Consider the following 20,988-nt stretch of genomic DNA (forward strand, 5'->3'; position numbering starts at 1 on the left):
TAGTAGAGACGGGGTTTCACCGTGTTAGCCAGGATGGTCTTGATCTCCTGACCTCGTGATCCACCCGTCTCGGCCTCCCAAAGTGCTGGGATTACAGGGAGTCCTAGTTTTAAGATACTGGAGTAGAAGCTTTCCCACTCCCAACTTTTCTCAAAAAGCACGTTTTAGCAAGGAGAACAGGGAAATAGGGATGCAAACGATATTTATAACCCCAATTCACAACATGAAAGCAGGAAGCAGGTAAATGAATGGGAAATTTACATCAGGGCCAGAGAGGGTGGGACTTAAGGCAGGTGGAAGAGAGAACAATGAGAAGCAAATCCAGGAAGGCTTGGGAACTGCAGGTGACAGGTACTGTAGCCTGTGGATCCTCCACCCAGGCGGCGAGGAGAGGGGGTTGCTGGAAATAGCACATGGTGTAAACATCTGTACAAGGAGCCCTCTGACCTGGGTTCCACACCCACCCACTCCTGCTGAGACAGGAGGTTTATTCTCTGAGGAAAGTGAACCAAAGGAACCAAATTTACAGGCACATTGGGAGAAAAGAGTGGCTGGACTGAAACCTAGCAGGCAAGGAAATTGTGCATGCCGAGCATGGAAATTCCCAGTCCTGCCGCCTCACCCAGACCACCAGTAGCCCTTGCCCCAACCCAGCTGGCAATCAGAGAGTCCTTTTCTACAGAAACCAAACTGCTCCAGAGAAAACAGCCACAGAGACTGACCACTGGGGGTTCCTAATGAACAAGCCAACTGGCCTGTAGGTCACCCTGCAGTAAAGCCCAAGTTACTCATGTTTAGAAACCCTCCCACCATCATCCTGAGGCCCCAAATTTACATATGTACCTGCCATAGAAGTCAAAGACCAAGGACAATCAACACATGGGGAGGGGGAGGAGTTAAAGTGAGCAATAAAGAGAGCAGAATAAACCCTCAAAAACCACTACATTGTATAACCTCAAAGAAAGAAAAAATAATGCATTCTTAAAACAAGAGCAAGATGTTATTTTAATTTTTTTTAAGGTAGAATATTTAACTGCCACTTTAGTTAAAAATACAAGGATCAAAACCAAAAAAATAGGCCAGGCACGGTGGCTCACACCTGTAACCCTAGCACTCTGGGAAGCCAAGGCGGGCAGATCACCTGAGGTCAAGAATTCAAGACCAGCCTGGCCAAAATGGCAAAACCCTGTCTCTACTCGAAAATACAAAAATTAGCCAGGTGTGGTGGTGGCAGCCTGTAATCCCAGCTACTTAGGAGGCTGAGGCAGGGAGAATTGTTTGAACCTGGGAGGCAGAGGTTGCAGTGAGCCCAGATCACTCCACTGCACTCCAATCTGGGTAACAGAGCAAGACTCCATATCCAAAAATATATATATATATAGCCAAAAGGATAGACAATAATGTTGAGAAAATCTCCAAGAAGGTGGAACAAAAATAAAAGGAATTTACAATGGAGGGGAAAAGATAAGACCATTAAAGACTGATCTATCTCAGAAGCCTCAAAATGGAGAGAAGAAATTATGAAAGAAATAACACAAGAAAATTTCCCAGAATTGAATAACTTGCATTAATAGATTGAAAGCATGGCCAGGCAAGGTGGCTCACACCTGTAATTCCAGAACTTTGGGAGGCCAAAGTGGGAGGATCTTTTGAGCCCAGGAGGTCAAGGCTGCAGTAAGCCTTGATTGGACCACTGCACTCCAGCTTGGATGACAGAGCAAGAGCCTGACTCAAAAAAAGAAAAAGAAAAAGAAAAGAAAAGATAAGGAAAAAGAAAAGGCCTAAAACAACCAACCACTAACTCTTGCTATGCCTCTTGAATGGCATGTTATAACAGGACATGATGCCCTCATCTTCCCTCTGCCCCTCCTCAGCACCTTCTACCACCCCACTCTGTGGAATCATTGCTCTTATTTTATTATTTTTAAAAATTTGGTCATATTAACATTCAATGCTGTTTCCATATGGAGTAAATTTTTCAAAAATTGAATCTAAATGTTAAAAACCTGTCATCACTACACAGAGATATCACACACAATGTAAATGTGTGTCACCGCTGAGTAGAGTGCTGGTGTTGCATTTCCTTCTCTGGAAGGCCAACAACACAACTAAAAAGAAATTGTCTCTGGATGTGAGTCCTTTTTGCACTCTGCTAACTGCCTTATATCTTTTCAAGACCCTCCAGGATCTCGATTGCTTTATCTCTTTTACTCTTTCCTCCTTTCCCAGAGACTTCCTCTCAGCCCTTCCCTCCAGCCTATGCCCCACTGCCACCATCCTTGCAGAGAATATGGTGCTCTTACAATTAAATGCACCAACTGCTAAAAGTCAGGTCTGGCTCTTTCTTGATTTAGCGTCTTCTCTTTTGGGAGAATGTCCTCCATTCACCTCCCATGGGAAGATGCATGAGAGGTAAACTTGCTTAGCTCTTTCATGCGTGAAAACATCTTTGTTATTCCCTCACACTTGAGCAATAGTTTAAGGGTGTCATAAACTAGAGTCCTTTTCCTTTAGAACTCGCTCCATTGGCTTCTAGCATCCAGTGCTACTGGTGAAGTTTCTGGGAAGCCTAGTATTTATTTCTTCATGAGTGATCTTTGTCACACTCTCTTTCTGTCATTGGGAATGTCTTCCCTTCCATTCTCCCTGGTCTTGCTTGTTGTCTTTTTGAGGCATGGGAGGACAAATTAAGAACAAATTGAAAAACAAGGAAGTGCCAGATGGAAGATAGAAAACATCACCTATATTACTGGGGGAGACCAAGTTGGAGGATGTGCCTCATGGCGAAAGCCAAATGAGACAGCTTCAGAAACAGGACAGCTCCAGAAACAAGACAGCTCCAGAAATGACACAGCTCCAGAAACACGACAGCTTAAGAAATGACACAACTCCAGAAATGAGACAGCTCCAGAAACAGGGCAGCTCCAGAAACTGCACAGCTCTAGAAACTGGGCAGCTTCAGAAACAAGACAGCTCCAGAAAAGAGATAGCTCCAGAAATGACACAACTCCAGAAATAAGACAGCTCCCGAAATTGCACAGCTCCAGAAATGTCATAGTTCCAGAAATGAGACAGATCCAGAAATCACACAGATCCAGAACTGGGCTGACCCATCCACCCAGTTTCAGTGGCACTGGGGAAACAGCAGACCTCCTGACAGGCGGACAGAGTAGAAAATGCTCCTAATAGGAGGCAGTTCCCTCTGAAGAGGAAGAAAGATGGGGCTGCCCCTGCCCAGTAACCTTTCAACGTTTACCCATCAGAAGGGTCACAGGGCCCTTCCTGGAGAGAGATCCGGGAGAGGAGCAGGGAAGTGCGAGTGCCACGTCAGGGAGAGAGAGCGGCTGCCCCCTCATTGTCGTCTCTCAAACTGCGGAGAGTCAAACATCAGAGCTTCTGGCTTGAGCCTTTGTGGCTTTTCTCTCATATTCTTTATTTCTTGGTCTTTTTGTACTGTTTTCTGGAAGATTTCTCCTACTTATCTTCCAACACTTGTGCTGATATTTTTCCCACACTTTTAATTTCACTGTACCTTCTTGTAGTGACTGTTCTATTCTCACAGCCCTCTATTCATGCTTCATAAATCATCTTTTTACAAAATTCATCTAAGTTGCTCACTCAGATGGGGTTTGAGGATTTGTTTGATTTCTTTTTTATTGTTCTTGCTGGTTGTGTGTATGTGTGGGGGGAGGGAAGGAGAGTTGGGTCATCTGCAAAGCAGACAAGACAGAGTCAGAGAGAATGAGATGTGTTGGCAGAAAAGCCTGTGATGATTAAGATCAAAGGGAGAAGGAGGCTTTCCAGCCTGCCTCCAGATTCTGAGCTGAACCATCTGTAAACCAGGCTTCAACTTTTTGTTTCTCCTCTGGCAGAGCCTATCAGACCCATTCACAGGGCTGTTGGTGCTAGCTGGGGGAGGGCACTGGCCCAGCGTGGCAGGGGACGTGGGACCACTGCTTGTATAGCTCACTTGTGTCCTCTGGTCCTATTCAGGCTCCATCCCAGCTGTGCCATTTCCATGTGAAAATGGACTTCCCCAGGCACACCCAGCTATGTGATGTGGTGGGTCTGACCACCAATCCTGCACTCTTAAAATCTTCAAGGCTGACCCTGATCCATCCTCCTCCCTTCCAGAGTGTGGAATTGTCATTCACTGTCATGGTGGGTGGGGAGTGGAACTTCAGAGCGCTCTGCTTGGTCTTCCTCATCACAATTGCTCTTACTCCATACTCCAAGGATCCAGCATGGGTGCTGAACTCACTGCCAAATATATTAACCCCAATTACATATCTGGGAAGTGAATGCAGAATTAAATGCAATGCAGTAATAGCCAGCCATTTTCACCATCCTCATGTGCACTGTTGCCTCTGTATGTTTCAAAAGATCGAATTATCACACTCGTCAGGGCTTTCCCTCTTGAGTGGGACATTTGTCCAAGTCACCGCCGTTAAAATTGTTACTGCTGGGCCACTATCTTGTGCCTGGGACTATCCATAGCCCCACACCACTTAGGATAGAGTCTCCCTTGCCAACCAGGCAGTGGAAAATCCCGCTCCTACACCCGATTCTTGGGTCCTCTGCAAACAAAAGCAAGAACAACATCTTTAGATGTTGATGCAGGTGTGACACCTATGTAAGGAGAGGGAGGAAGGAGGACTGTGATGGTAGGAAGAGCCTCCGCCAGCCCATCAGGGAGCTCTGGTGCAACCACATCCACAGAGAAGTCACACACAGCTGGGGATGGGTGGCCCTTGTACCACCACTGTTCTCCATCTTTGGCTGGGGGCTGCTGGCGGAGCATGTGACCTTGGCTCAGAAGCAGAGCGGTGCCTGAAGGCACCCAGCCAGAGCTGCCCATGAGCTGCAGGCTCCCTTGGAAGGAGATCGGAGTGGCCCACCTCCACGGCTGGCACGTCAGCCTCTACGCTCGTTTCCTCTGCATTTCTTTCTGAGTGTTTTCCTCTGTTCTCCTTCACATTGCCAGTTTAAGTGTCTGGCAGTCCCTGGCTGTCTACTCATTTATTCGAGAAGGTAATAGAAGCTGCCTGGGAAAGGGGCCGATAGCTGGTAGATCTCACTTCAGGTGATGGCACTGGTGCAAACAACAGCTCAGGATCCCAGGACTAGGGTCCAGGGGAGGGGTCACTAAATGTCGAACTGCACAGGGCTTGGCTTCGGAATACCGGTGCCTTCCAAAATAACCTCTAGACCTCCCAAAATAACCCATTAAATTTCCTTAGAGCAGAATGCTTAGTTAGTTGGTTGGTTGGACTGGTTGGACTGGTAGGTTGGTTGGTTGGTTGAATTTGCAGGGGAAGGTGGGATAGTCAGGGGCTGGGGAGAAGGAGTACGTAAATGCCAGGTACCCCAGAGAGAGGAGAATGGGGTGCCCATGTTGCAGGCCCACAGCCTTCTCCACACCCAGTGCTCTGAATTCTGGGCATCTCTGGGCTCTGCAGGCCCTGCGAGTGTTCATATGAGGCACCTCCACAAAACGCCCTCTTCTGCTCTCCACTTTCCCAATATTTGTTGAAATTGCTCATCATGGTTTTTTTTGGAGGGGTAGTGGGGAGTTGGGAGTTGGTTGTTTTTTTTTGTTTTGTTTTTGTTTTGAGACAGGACCATGCTCTGTCATCCAGGCTGAGTACAGAGGCATTATCATAGCTCACTGCAGCCTCAAACTACTGGGCTCAAGCAATCCTTCTGTCTCAGCCTCCTGAGTAGCTGGGACCACAGGCACACACCACCACACCCGGCTAATTTCTGTATTTTTTGTTGATATAGGGTCTCACCATGTTGCCTATGCTGGTCTCGAACTCCTGGGCTCGAGGAATCCTCCCACCTCAGCCTCCCAAAGTGCTGAACTTACAGGCGTGAGCCCCCACGCCCGGCCCACTCATTGTTTGAAGGATCCTCTCCCATCTCTTTATTTTCTGTGGGTTTATAACTTAAAAACTTCTTGACTGCATTTAATGCATCTGCAGACATACTAGATACAGCTACTGAGCCATCTGCCATCTCCACGTGAAGGCTTTATCATCGTGCCTTAAAGCTTGAGCATGGCTTTCTTAAGTTCTCTCAGGTCATGTTTTGGAAATCAAGCCAAATTGTTTATATTTCTAAGACTGTGCAATGGTGAAGTTTACAAATTGTCATCTTTTCTCATTGTTTCCTACCTCTTTCCTCTTGACCCTGCCCTTGGTTCCCTTCAGAGATCCAGCCCCTGGGGCACAGCTACCCTCAAAGTCAGTTGTCCTCCTGAAACAGGATTGGGAGCCTCCTCTTGCACCCCATACCACACACAGTCCCATCCAAAGAAACAGTCCAGCTGCCTAAACATGATTGAAAATAGTAGGAATGTCCACGCTTGTGTCTCTCAGAACTGCCCAGCGGAAAATACTCTTAACTCCCAGATCTTCTTGAGCCTGCTGCCCAGCCTGCCTGCCTCCCAGCAGCTCTCCTGCCCCACCCCTTCCACAGGCCCCTCGGAGCTCCTGTGCCCATCACTTCCTCCTCCCTCTGCACCACCCCTCACCATCTCGGGGCTACCTCCTCAGGCTGGGTCACCACACCCCACGGGAACAATCATCCATTATTGACAAAGCACAGATACCAAAGCCAAAGAGGAGGCGCCATCCCTTTTCTCTTAGAAAGGCCACTTGGCTGGGGCACCTGGGGACTCCAGAGACAGCAGCGCTATTCTGGGTCTCCAGCCAGAGGCAGCCAGTGTGGTCAACACTGATGACAGTGTCCACAGGAGAGGGCTACGCTGGTGAAAAAGGGGACAGTATCCACTGGGGACCTCAATGCCCACCTGGACAACAGACCAAAGAAGCCAGAGGACACCTGGACTCTTTGCTCAGTCTCCAGCCCACACATCCAAATGTATACAGAGAGCAGCAGCCTTGGGGAATCTGGGGCACCTGGGAGAGAAAGGTTGGGAGGAAGCAGAGCTGGTGGAGTGGGAAGAAAATCATTGCGGTTGGGACACGCCATAGCATAGGGAAACACAGGTATATTTTACAACTATTAACGTGGCGGTGTACCAGATGTTCTTAAGTTGATTTCTGGGGGTACATTTTGTCTATCCCAACACTCCCCTACAATGCTGAAGGCAGAGCAAAAACCAAGGCTCATGTAGCTTCTAAATTAATCGCTTAACAAGCATTTATTAAGCACCTCTAAATATTCAGCACTGGGTCAGGCACAGTGTGAAGACACAAAGACATAGAAAATAATTTCCCCCACCACCAGTTAGATCATTAAAAAGTCAGGAAACAGCAGGTGCTGGAGAGGATGTGGAGAAACAGGAACACTTTTACACTGTTGGTGGGGCTGTAAACTGGTTCAACCATTGTGGAAGGCGGTGTGGCTATTCCTCAAGGATCTAGAACTAGAAATGCCATTGAACCCAGCCATCCCATTACTGGGTATATACCCAAAGGATTATAAATCATGCTGCTATAAAGACACATGCACATGTATGTTTATTGCAGCAATATTCACAATAACAAAGACTTGAAACCAACCCAAATGTCCATCAATGACAGATGGATTAAGAAAATGTGGCACACATACACCATGGAATACTATGCAGTCATGAAAAAGGATGAGTTCATATCCTTTGTAGGGACATGGATGCAGCTGGAAACCATCATTCTCAGCAAACTATCACAAGAACAGGAAATCAAACACCGCATGTTCTCACTCATAGGTGGGAACTGAACCATGAGAACACTTGGCACACAGGAAGGGGAACATCACACACCGGGGCCCGTTGTGGGGTGGGGGGAGTGGGGAGGTATAGCATTAGGAGATATAACTAATGTAAATGACAAGTTAATGGGTGCAGCACACCAACATGGCACATGTATACATAGGCAACAAACCTGCATGTTGTGCACATGTACCCTAGAACTTAAAGTATAATAAAAATAAATAAATAAATAAAAGAAAATAATTCCCCCCCACAAGGGGCCCATGGTCCCTTGGGGAAGAGGAAGACTCACACATAAAAAGTTAGATGCTTTCCACCCTGGGCATCTAAAGTGTTGCATCTGATACTTTTCTTGAATCCCAAAAATTTGCATGTAATTGTATAGCATATAATTCATTGCATCACATGAAACACAACTTCAGTGAACACTTGCGCGGTGCCTTCAGATGATAATCAATGCATTTAAGATTAAAGTGATTCATAAAGCAATTTTCTCTCAAAGAACTAGCCGTTTTTTAAACTCATCTTACTTTCATCTCTTTCCACACACCAGCACCAGCAATTGGGGTTTTCCTTTTTTGCAGAGAAACAAAATCTATGCTATTGTGTGGGAATAGCTATGTACCCCCACAGGAGTCTGGGTGGGGAGGACCTCTCAGCCCAGGGAGGCACAGGCTCCGGCACTGGGCAGAGTCCCCAGCTCACCTGGCGCCATGCTCAGGTGCAGGAGCCCTAGGGCGGGGACATTGGCATAAGCGCAAGCAGCCACAAAGAACAGAGCCCCAGGGTCACTCACCCACAATAAATGTGGATGCTGCATCTGGGCCCTCCCACCCAGGCTTGCCATGGGCAGCGCTGACTCAGGTGCCCAATGAAGGAAAGAGCTCCTGAGGGATGGGTCGGCTTACAAAAGCCTCTCAACCCAACAGCCCCACGGCAGGCAGGTATGGCTGGGTGAGAATTGGCTCGCACTCTCCCTGGACTTGGTTTCCGGGCTCCACCAGCTGCAGCAGCTCCCGCTGGCTCCACCTTGCCAGGCAGATCTCTGGGCACCAGGCTTCCTGTGGAATGTGGCCTTGCCTGATCCCTCCTGCATGGCCTGGGGCATCGCCACCCCTGCCCCGGTAGGGTTCATGGGAGGGCCTCACACAGCAAAGGCTTCAACAGCAGGGAGCATGGCGTCTTCGTGGGATAAACTAGCAAAGCGAGAGTGACAGAGCAGGACGGAGAGAGCCTGGTTGGCCCCAGCACTGACTCCAGTCCTGCCCTCCTCAGGGCTTCAGTGAATGCTCACCAATGACCACCACATGGATCACGTTTGTTGAGAAGAAAACTACATTTTTTCCACATACTGAGCAACTCTCAATCCTGAGGACCTGGTTGGAGGCGGCTCAGATTCCGGCACAGTTCCAAGAAGGGAAGTCCCCCAGTCAGAGTCCCCTGTTGGAGGAGGAACGGGCCTGGTATGATTTTCATGCCTGTGTTAGGCTTTCTAAATAAAAACATTTCCTAATCAGAGAGGCGGGACAAAGAGGTTTAATATCGAGTCAAGCAACCATCCTTTTTGCTAACAATGTAGAATTCAACTTTTGCACTTGAAAGTTTAACATCAATGCACATTAATTGCCAAAGACACCAAGGAGTATTCAAACCTACTATCAAGTTGCTTTCACCTTATAGTGTTGTACAAACAGAGCCCTTATTTCAGGCTGTTCTAACAAAATGCCATAAATTAGGTAGCCCATAAACCACAGACATCCCTGCATCCCAGTTCTTGGGGCTGGAAATCCAAGATCAAGGCACCAGCACCTGGGGTGTGGTGAGGGCCCACGTTCTGGTTTATAGATGGCGCCTCCCGGCTGTGTCCTCACAAGGTAGACGGGCTGAACGAGCTCCCATTTCATAAGCACACTCATCCCATTCGTGAGGGTTCCGCCCTCGTGACCTAATCCCCTTCCCAAAGACCCCACCTCCTATACCATCGCCTTGGGAATTAGAATTTATTATTATTATACTTTAAGTTCTAGGGTACATGTGCACAACATGTAGGTTTGTTACATATGTATACACATGCCATGTTGGTGTGCTGCACCCATTAACTCATCATTTACATTAGATATATCTCCTAATGCTATACCTCCCCACTCCCACCACCCCACAACAGGCCCCGGTGTGTGATGTTCCCCTTCCTGTGTCCAAGTGATCTCATTGTTCAATCCCCACCTATGAGTGAGAACATGCAGTGTTTGGCTTTTTGTCCCTGCGATAGTCTGCTGAGAATGATGGTTTCCAACTGCATCCATGTCCCTACAAAGGACATGAACTCATCCTTTTTTATGGTTGCATAGTATTCCATGGTATATACATGCCACATTTTCTTAATCCATTCTATCATTGATGGACATTTGGGTTGGTTCCAAGTCTTTGTTATCGTGAATAGTGCTGCAATAAACATACATGTGCATGTGTCTTTATAGCACCATGATTTATAATCCTTTGAGTATATACCCAGTAATGGGATGGCTGGGTCCAACGGCATTTCTAGTTCTAGATCCTTGAGGAATTGCCACACTATCTTCCACAATGGTTGAACTAGTTTACAGTCCCACCAACAGTGTAAAAGTGTTCCTATTTCTCCACATCCTCTCCAGCACCTGTTGTTTCCTGACTTTTTAACGATCGCCATTCTAACTGGTGTGAGATGGTATCTCACACCAGTTAGATGTGCGATTTTGATGTGCATTTCTCTGATGGCCAGTGATGACGAGCATTTTTTCATGTGTCTCTTGTCTTCTTTTGAGAAGTGTCTGTTCATATCCTTTGCCTACTCTTTAATGGGGTTTTTTTTTTTCTTGTAAATTTGTTTGAGTTCTTTGTAGAGGGAGTTAGAATTTCAACACAAGAATTTGGGGTAACACAAACATTCTGACCACAGCAGCCCTCTTCACTCTAGAGCAAAATACAAAGACAAATATTTGGAACAGATTAATTAGGAAAAACCGAAACCATTGTCATCAGAAACAACCCCTGAGAAGGCTTAATACGAAGACAGCATTACATTATGGTTTTGATGAACAGTTAATTTTAGTTGATGAACAACTAAGAAAAAAATGCACATGCTAGTAACTATAACAAAGTTCAAAGACCTTTTCATGACACTTCAGTGTATTCATTATTCCAGAGGCGAGACAGCCCATTTCTGGAAATGAAATGAAAATGAAAGAACCAGGTTACCAATCAATGAGAACAAGAGGATGCTCCCATGCTGGTGACCACTGACTCGCTCATGGGGCTGGTTTAATTTTCAGCGTTTGGTAGAGCAGAGTGCGGCAGTGGCCGGGGTTCCCCTGGACCTTGTCTGCGATGCTCCAAGGCCTCTCTGGTCCTTCACTGCTCTTGCCGCTCTTGCCTCTCTTGCTTCAGGTGGGTTTTGTGGACCTCCCAGATTTTTCCCAGAGACACTGCTTCCCGGGCTCTCCTGGCAGAGGCGTGTGTATACCATCTTTCTCACCAAGAAACAAGCGTCTTTCGAAGAAGGAGAAATGGCAGTGGCCTGGGTAATTTGAGCATGATGTGTGGGGAACCTGCTCTTGTAATAAATGCCCCAGCTAGGGCTTCCCCAGGGAAAAGCAACCCACCCAACTCGTCAGGTTGCTTTCCATGCTCTCCCACAGCCACCCCTTCCACAGTGTTTGCTCCATCGCCTGTTCCCAGGTTTTCCAATAAAGCAGTTGAGGCTGGAAAAGTCAAGAGATTGGCCTGGAATCCAGCGACTCAGTAGAAAGTATTGCCCAAGTCCAAGCCACATCTGGAGATTCCAAAGGCGTTTTCTTTAATCCACACAGCTTTCTTTTAGTCGAGACTTTGGAACTAGAGGTGCTGGGACTTTCTTTCTTTGCCTGTTCATTCCTTGAGTCCTGAGCTGTTCTCAGCCCTGAGGACACAGCCTGAGACAAAATAGGGCAGATCCCTGCCCTTCAAAAGTGACAAGAATCAGACCCCAAGTCCTCGACCTCTCCTGCACTCTCACAAGCATGGCAGAGGTGGATGCCCCAGTCCTCCCCCGCACCACAGCTCCAGAAGACGTTCACTGTCCCTGCCCTCTAGGGGCCCCCTCCCCCAAGGACAGCCAGTCGTCCTGTTACCTGGAACTTCTGCGCGTCGCTGTCCCTAGTACATTTGCCTGGGCAGGGAATGAAGCTGAGTGAGGGGTTCAAGACTGGACAGGACCAGAGGACACTACACTGGACTCGTGGGACAACATCACCAAAGGCGGCAGCTCCCCAAGCTGCTCCTTGCCAGGCTGTGTCCCAGTTCCTCGGGGGGCCGGAGACGTAAGGCTGTGACCTTCAGGTGTCCTTCCTCAAGGAGGGTACTGAGACAAGGGGCTTAAGACCCACATCTAATCCAGAAAGTATTTCCAAGACAGGGTGCAAACGTGGATCTCTCTGGGCTGGCAGAGGGGCCATTTTGGTAAAGTATTTCCAGCCCTGCCCAGGGAAGGGCTTGAGAAAATGGGAAGGGGAGCTGAGTCCAGGTGCTCAGGGCCCCCATCACAGCTTCATCCATCACCAGCAACCCCCGACTCTCCGACGCATTAGAATTCAGGTGAAGAGGAAGGGCAGAAGCCCAGCAGCTGGGCCACAGTGACTCCAGCCCATCTCTCTACAAAGGCCCAGGTCCAGGTAGCCCTTCCCTCACATCTGGAAGGTTCTGAGCACAAGCAGACCCACCAGTTCTTAATATTTCCTGATCTGAGCAGGATTTTTACCAAGCTGGAAGAGGTCACTCAGAAAAGAAGGAAAATAAAATTCCCCTTCAGAATGTGCAGATGGGGAGATTTCTCTTCATTCTTAAAAAAAAAAAAAAAGTGGAAAAACATATGTCTGTGGCCCATTTCGAGTGGAAAGCTTTATTTATTCAACTGTTTCTTGTTATTTCTCTGCCCACCACAGCAGGGTGAGGGCAAGTCTGATCTGTGGCCTCGCCTTCTCCAAGTGCCTCCCCCGACCGTGCTCCTTTCCCCTCCCAACTCCCCGGAGGGCCGTGTTGGTTCCATCCTCCCTCAGACCCAGCCAGGGAGCATGCTGTGCCCTCTCCTTTCTCCAGCACCTGAGCCTGGAGAGACGCCCCGTCGTGTGCTGGGGGACTCCGTGGAATTCCTGACAGCTCCCCCAACTGCCCAATGTCCACATCAAGATCCTCTAAGTTAGCACTTTGGTCAAAGATAAGAAAAGCATTTTCAGGAAGCCCAAGTGTTTCCTGTTTGGCAGAAGCCAGGCTGAAACGCCCCCACTGGGAGCAGGGAATTGGGCTTGACCCGCGTGTGTTTACAGAAGTCAGCTCAGAAGGAAGTGCGGTCCAAGGGTCTTCTTGTTCGTTTATTGAAAAGGCCGTTAACGGTTTTTGTCCATCTCCTGCTGCTGCTGCTGATGCTGTTTGCATAAATGACACCAACTCCTGCAAACCCTGCCAGTCTGGTGTGTCACTCACTAGAGCACTGGCTGCTCTCGAGCTCTCCAGCCAAGGGAACACACCGTCCTGCCTGCTTTCTGATACGAATCCAACTGGTTCTTCTTGTGCCAAAAATGACTACATGGTGTCATGTGCATGGCACTCCATTTGGTCGTTTATTCACCAAGCATGTGTTGAGAAGCTTCCCCATGTTGGATGCTGCTCTCTGATGCCCTAGGAGACAGGAGACAGGCTAAGGCTCCTGCCCTCAGGGAGGCTCCACTCTAGAGAGGGATTCAGATACATAAGAGAGAGCCTGTTGTGTTAAAGTGAGAGGAGCTAGGACAAAATCAAGTGGGAGGGGCAGAGGAAGTGTGAGGGGAGGGCTGGGATTTTAGAGGGAGAAGCTGAGTCCATGGAGGACTGACTAGAGAAATGACACAGAAAGTTCTAGAAGATGAGGTGGGAAAGTGGAACCAGCTTGCAGCTATCACTCTGAGTGTGAGAAGAGGCCTCAGGGCTCATGGGCAGTAAGGACAAGGTGCGACCCTGGTCCGGGGGACAGCTCCAACTCCCATGTTGAGGCACCAGCAAGGGAAAGGCAGGCCCACGGTGCATGATGGCTGTGTACCACGTGACAATGTGATGTGGTGGTGGCCATCTGAGTTCTGATCTCCAGCGAATAATATGGTATCTTTCCAAATCCCCACGTCCAACAAATTCAGGCAGTTTTTCATACGGCCCATATACTCAATACATTTTTGCCAAAAACATTTTCTTAAAGCAGGCATCATGGTGTTGAGAAAAAGCATAAACGACCATTGAACAGGCCCTAGGGGGCATCCAGGGTCTGGCTCTAACCCAGGGTCGGGGGTTGACTGACTGGCCAGCAAGCCCGTTCCTCATCCTACAGAGGGAGTGATGAAGCCCACATCTCACAGATGAGGAGCCGAACACCTTTTCAACACCCACACACGCCTCACCCTTTCCTCAGTTCAGCTTCGTCCACCCTAACTGTGCACAACAGCACAGCAGTGAGGCCAACAGTGCGAGGCACTGGGCTGCCCGGCCTGACACACAAGCTGCACAGGAGGTGGTGATGCTCAGCCAGGTGGACACTGACTTCCCCCACCCTGGGTCTCAGGCCAAGGCCACAGGGCAGCAAAAGGAGGTGCTGTGAGGGGCCAGCCTGCACCGCGTGCCCACCCTTAGACGAATCCCAGTGACCAGGGAGGAGAGGCACGTGTGGCTGGTGGCCACCATAGTGAACAGGGCCGGCAAATGTTTCCTTCACTGAAGAAAGTTCTAGAGGAAGGGGCAGTGCCTGGCATCCCAGCCCTCTGGGGAGGTCACTCCACTGACATTCTGCATGGAGAGTTCTTTCCATGTTCTGGATACCAGTCCTTCGTTGGATCTGCCGTCTGCAAATGTTTTCTCCTTCTCTGAAGCTGTTCATTATTTTTAAACAGCGTCTTTCCAGAGCAAAAGCTGTTGATTCTGATGACGCCCACTTTATCACTTTTTCACTTTATGGGTTGTGCTTTCGATTCCAAGTCCAAGAACTCTTCACCTCCTCCTGGTTCCCAAAGATTCTCTCCTGTGCTTTTCCTAAGCGCTTCATGGCTTTATGCCTGGCATTCGAGTTCATGATTCCGGTTGAGTTAATGTATAAGATTGCCCATTTATTCTTTTGCCGGCAGATGGCCGTGAGCTCCGTTGCCATTTGTTGACAAGATGACTTTTGCACCTTTGTCAAAAGTCAGTTGGGCAAATTTGCGTCCAAGTTGGTGTGCAGCACACAGAGCTGCGGAGAATGACACGAGGAACCTGCAGAGCACTGAGCTCCCCCCGCTATGCAGGAATGCACGCAGTTCTACAGCACACATTGCAGAGGAAAACCTGAGCTCCCCTGGGCCCCGATGAACCCTTAGCAAGTCGACAGCTGTTTCTTCTGGCGTCATCCAGTCCCACTGTGGCCGCTGCAGCTCCTTGGAGGCACACACAAGCCCTCCATAACAAAAAAAGGAATCGGCCAAACCTCTGCCCAAACAAGCACGTCCTGCTATCACCACCCCCTCACTACGCAGGCCCTCTCTGCTGGTCCAGTCGGGGAGGCATGTGGGGAGGAAGAGGGAGCTGACTTTCCTTCACTCGCACAGGAGGATAAGGCACCATGCTCCTCTCGGCACCCCTAGGGCTCCTGACCCCTCTCTCCAGAGCCCACATCATATGGCCCTAAAGATGCATGTCTGCATTTTGGGCCCCATCCAGGGTCTGTCTCTGGAGTGACAGCATCTCCCTCACTTTTTAAATGCAAGACCCTCCTGCTGCAGCTGAGACCCATTTCCTCTTCAGTTCCCTGCGAAAATGAAAACCAGCTGGGAACCATCACTGCAAACACTTAGTGCACTCAAGGCTGTTGGACTGCACCACCCCCACCTCTTCCCGAGAGTTAATGGCGAGTTCATGTGGCTGGTTCCATCTCCCTCTGAGCACCCCAGTTCTTGCTGGCCATGCTCGGGGAGGTTCACTCCCCTACAGCCTTTTCAAACCACTTCCTCTCTGATCACACAGGAAAACCAGTCCCACACAGAGAAAGCGGAGAGGGAGGTGGCCTGCAGGGAGTGGCGCTCAGCCTCACTTAGTGAGCACCTACTATGTATTTGCCAGGCAGACTGTTCTGTGCTGCAGGGACAGAGGTGCATTCAGCACCTTGCATCCTTCCTTTCCCCAGGAACTTGGGCCCCAAAGATGGCCAGGCCACAGCTCAATGCCCAAGACAGCGGCGGAGGGAACGTGGGTAAGGGCTCCTTAGGAAAACCAGGATATCCTGAGGGAGATGTTGGTGCCTGAGGCGGCCCCAGGGTGAGTGTGTCCTCCAAGAGGAGAGGGAAGGAAGGCACATCAGATGGCAGTGGGAGACGAGAAAGGAAAGTCACAGGCAGGGAGTGGGAGGCAGGACACACCGTCCAGGGCACGGGGACCCCACCCCAGCTTAGCCCTTTCACATGGGCCCTGCTTGTGGCACTAGGGTCCTCGTATTCCAGCAGAACTAGGAAGGGTGAGAGATCACAGGCTCAATCTCGCCCGTTGCTCTGGAATGTTGCTAAACTCCAAGCTGAGGGTGGCAGACTAAAGTCATTGAAAACATTATTTGATGGTAAGTAAAATGGTGATAGATTATGTCCTAGAAAGCAAATTCACTTGCTTGTTAAGGATGAATGTGAAGACAGTGGAGATATTTCACCCAGCCCACCAAGCCTGACCCCTGGTGTCTGGGCTGCTCATTCACTGTCCTCCCCAGCTGGAGTTACTTGGGGAGGAAAATGTGAGAATACCAGATTCTACGACAAAGCTGCGAATGCATCCCCAGAGAGAGGCTGCCTCTTAAGTCATCAGCGGGCACTAGTTCTTCCCCAGAACTGGGAGTGAATCACAGACACCAGCAAGCCTGAATAATCTTAAGGCCCTGCAGGGAAAGTGGAAGGGCCTTAAGGAACCTGCCCACTGGTAGGTGAGGGGCCAAGTAGATATGGCCCCTCAGGGATGGGGTAGGAGGGCAGAATCCTGGTCAACAACTTGCAAAGGCAACCCCACTGTGCCTGAGGCAAATTTGGTCAATGTGGGGCCCCTTGCTATTCCACACCTGATGCAGGCCAGGCAGTACCTGCCTCGAGATCCCTCAATAGCAGCAAATATAACCCAGCACCTGCACAGCAGGCTCCCCATCACAAATGCCTCTATCCTCAGTTAACAGGGTTCTCGCCATGAATCTCAGAAACTCCAGCTCCAGTGGATGAAAGCAAAAAGACTCACCCAGCAGGACAGTTCGAGAATGGTGCCAGATTTGGTGACAGCTGGGTCCAGGGACCCAGTGAAGGTTGTGCCAGGGTTCTCTCTCTTCCTCTCTCTCTGTCTTTCTCTCTCTCTCTCTCTCTCTCTCCCCCCCTCTTTCTCTGTCTTTCTCTCCGCCAGTCAGCCCTGCATGGCTCTCCTTGATTTATTCTCCAGGGAAGCCTCCCCAGTGTGACACAGTGACCACCAGCAACCCCACACTTACAGCCTCCTTCGGCAAGGACAGAGATCTTCTGTCTCCCGGGACCCACATATCAATCCCAGGGGAGACCCTGGTAGGCCCTGCATGGGTCACGTGCTCCTCTTGAGCCGACCACTGCAGTCGGGAAGAGGGAACATTCCATTGGGCCAGGCTGGGCCATGTGCCACCTGTGTGGCAGGTGGGAAGTGAGAGATCACAATTAGCATTTCCCTGGAGTTAAACAGGCTGTCAAAATTTATCTTCACACGGACGTTTACAGAGATCTCTAAAATTAACAAAGCATTTTCATAGACATTACCTCATTTCCTTCTTGAGACAGAGCAGGGACCCCTCTTAGGGGTCTGCCAGGTGTCTCCAAGCATGGAAATAAAAGAAAATCTTGAGTTCCTTCAAGGAAATTTGCAGGCACCTAGCTGGTCCTCAGAAGTAAAGAAGCAACCTGATGAGCAAGAAGGTAACAACAACTTAAAACAATAACCAAGGAAGTTAGAGCCACAAGGTGTGTGATTCCTATCAAGACAGCACCTTAACATAGGTCTCTGAGTTGTTTTTCAGAAACCCAAATCCCCACGGAATCCATCTGCTGGCATGCAGCCTCAGATAAGCGGGGAGCTGAGGACTGAACGCTGTCCACAGAGACCTGGAGAAAATCGTGACCACGGGCCAGATCTTAATGTTCCCTTCTGCTGACCCCAAGGTTTTAGGCAAAGCTTCACTTCCTTAACCAATTGCAAATAAGGGAGTTTTTGAATGCACCTATAGGAACCGTAAGCCCCCAGGTTTCAAGATATTCATCATTTTAGGTTAAACCAATGTATAACCTCTGTATTAGTCCATTCTCACACTACTGTTAAACACATACCTGAGACTGAGTAATTTATAAAGGAGAGAGGTTTAATGAACTCACAGTTCCACATGGTTAGGAGGCCTCACAACCATGATGGAAGCCAAGGAGGAGCAAAGCCACATCTTACATGGATGGCGGCAGGCAAAAAGAGAGAACTTGTGCAGGGAAACTCTCCTTTATAAAACCATCAGATCTCATGAGACTTATTCACTATCATGAGAACAACACAGGAAAGACCCACCCCCATGATTAAATTACATCCCACCAGGTCCCTCCCACAACATGTGGGAATTGTGGGATCTACATTTCAAGATGAGATTTGGGTGGGGACACAGCAAAACCATATCAACCTCCATGTATTGATTTACAATTTTGCCTGTAACGTCTGCTTTCCTGAAACTTACCCCAGCCTTTAAAAGCCCTTGCTTATAAGCCATTGAGGACCTAGGGTCTTAAGTGTAAGCATCTGATTCTCCTTGCTTGGTGTCCTGCAAATAAACGCCCTCTGTTCTCCCACTGCAAAACCTCAGTGTGGATATTTGTCCTTACTGCCCTGGGCGAGCAGACCCCAAGTTTGGTTTGGTAACATTTTCGCAGTAGCCCCTTGAGGTCACAGAGCAGGGATTACAGCTGCCAGAGAGGTTGAGTGGCTTATCCACCATGGCACAGCGAGGCAGGGGTATGAACCAGTTCTTGCAGTCCAGAGTGGATGCTCTCTCCACTTCATGACACTGTCATGAATGGCCCTCCATAGCAGACACTCTTGTATCCCACCCAGAACCCAGAACTCCTCTCCCTGCTTCCCACCAGCTCCCCTGCAGCTCAGTCTGAGAGCTCTCTTTGGACACAGAAGCAGGCATGGCCCCCAGGCAGACAGGACAAAAGCACCAGGGTGCTACTCAGCCACGATAACCTCACTCAGTGACAGGCTGGAGATGGGGACTCCCACTTCCTCAGCCCTAGGGAGGGACAACTCTGGGCCATGCTCTACTCAGTCCCCACAAAGTCCACAATGAGACTGAGCCCTAGCAGGCCACAGCGGCCACCTGCCTGTTTGCACACCCTGTCTCACTGGCCCACTTTCAGGTCCTCCTGGGATCACCACCCAAGAAAACTTGAGCTCAAATTCTTGTCTTGGTCTGCTTCTAAGGAGCCCCAAATTAAGATATTCTGTCCACACTAATAAACTGCTGCCAAGGAGGTAGAGATTAAATTCTATACAATAAGTAAGTCATGTCTCAACACCCATCAACCCAGGATGGCACATTAGCAGTGCATGGCCATGGGGATTTCCTCACCACCCCCAGAGACAGACATGTCTAATTGACCATGGCACTTTCCGAAGCTGTGTTCACGCACAGGGGAGAAAGAGCATCGTAACCAGTCAGTCACCTCTGTCCCTGTAGAAGAGTTGGGGTGGTGGCAAGTGCACAGCTACTTCTCATCCCAACTCCAGCCCCTGGCTTACTGAGCCCTGACAGCCATAAAACAAATGTCACTCTCATAATGTCACCAGTTCCCAAAATGGCTAATTTTCCTTCTTTCCATTGCCAGCCCTGCTAAGAGTCACACGTACAGAAGGATTGGCCGGAAAATGCCACCAAATCCCTGACTGGTCTAGCCATCTGACTCTGGAAATAGAGACAGAATGTGGAGAGCAGTTGGGTGGCGCCGGGCCCACCTGGGTGAGTGGCATGCTAAAAATAGGCATGACTCACATCTGGCTGGGAGGGCCCCACCACTGCTCCAGCGAGAGCAAGCCCTCCCCCGCCTACAACACCATCTCAGGCCTCCACAGAGCAGAACCATGTGGACCATGTGGACAGCTCCATCTACACTGGCCCTCGCTGCACATCATGTGGCTCAGGGAGGGCCTTCGGGCTCAACTCCTCGGGTTACACTGAGGACATCTGGAGCCATCTGGCCCCACCACCCGAGCCCACTTGGAGTCCCTGGATAAACACATCCCGTCACTTAGGAAAACAGAATTACATTTTCCATCACGATGAAATGAACCTCTAGGGGGTATTTACAAAAATGTATACTCAGCTAGGGGACAATGTGGTTAGTGCCAATTAGCTAGAAGAGGAAGTCTGGGGATCTTTGCACAGCATAATGAAAAGAAAAAAAGTAAGAGAAAGAACAAGAGTGAGGAAAGGAAAGCCCAGTTAGGTCCACTTTCAAAATAAACAATTTTTACAGTTACAGACAGACCCTAATTTATATGTAGGCTGAGTTCCAGGACTGTGTTTCCAAGTCACTTGTTTGGAGTTTGAAACTCATTTTCCCATAGAAACTAAATGCATTGGTCACAAAGTTAACCCATAGATGTCTCCTTCTTCAATAAAGTATCTGAAATGTACTACCATTTTCACCTTTCCAGTTCCCCTCAACATCATCTATAGCTTTGCTTCCATGAGAAGTTAAATTCTGATGTCCAGATCTCCTGTCAGTGAATGGCAGTGAGGAGGGCCTGGTGATGGCGTAAGGCACTCACAAGAACATGGGTCAGTGGCCATCAGCTTTGGAGACCCACAATATGAGTGTGACTCCCAAGGCCACCTCATGCTTTGATCAGATGCTCACCCTGTCTTGGCCTCAGTTGAGACCTCTCAACTCTCAATCACCTCACCTCCAAATAGTCTCCGCCTTATGTTGCTGTTGTTGGGGGGATTAAGTAGTACAACGTACATAACACACAAGGAATGGCAGTTGGCCCCAAACAAGTGCTCTACAAATGGTGGTTATTATCTTTACTGTTGCCTTTCATATGCAGGAGAGAACTTATCAGGAAATCTGGGCATCTTAGGGTTTGAGGGGAACCATTAAATGTTCTCAATAAAGGACAGAACCTCATCTGCTTTGCATCCTAATACGATACCCATTCCTGGCCCATGGCAGGCTCTGACAAGG

Source organism: Mandrillus leucophaeus, unplaced genomic scaffold (assembly GCF_000951045.1).
Source record: "Mandrillus leucophaeus isolate KB7577 unplaced genomic scaffold, Mleu.le_1.0 Scaffold21, whole genome shotgun sequence".
NCBI lineage: Eukaryota > Metazoa > Chordata > Mammalia > Primates > Cercopithecidae > Mandrillus > Mandrillus leucophaeus.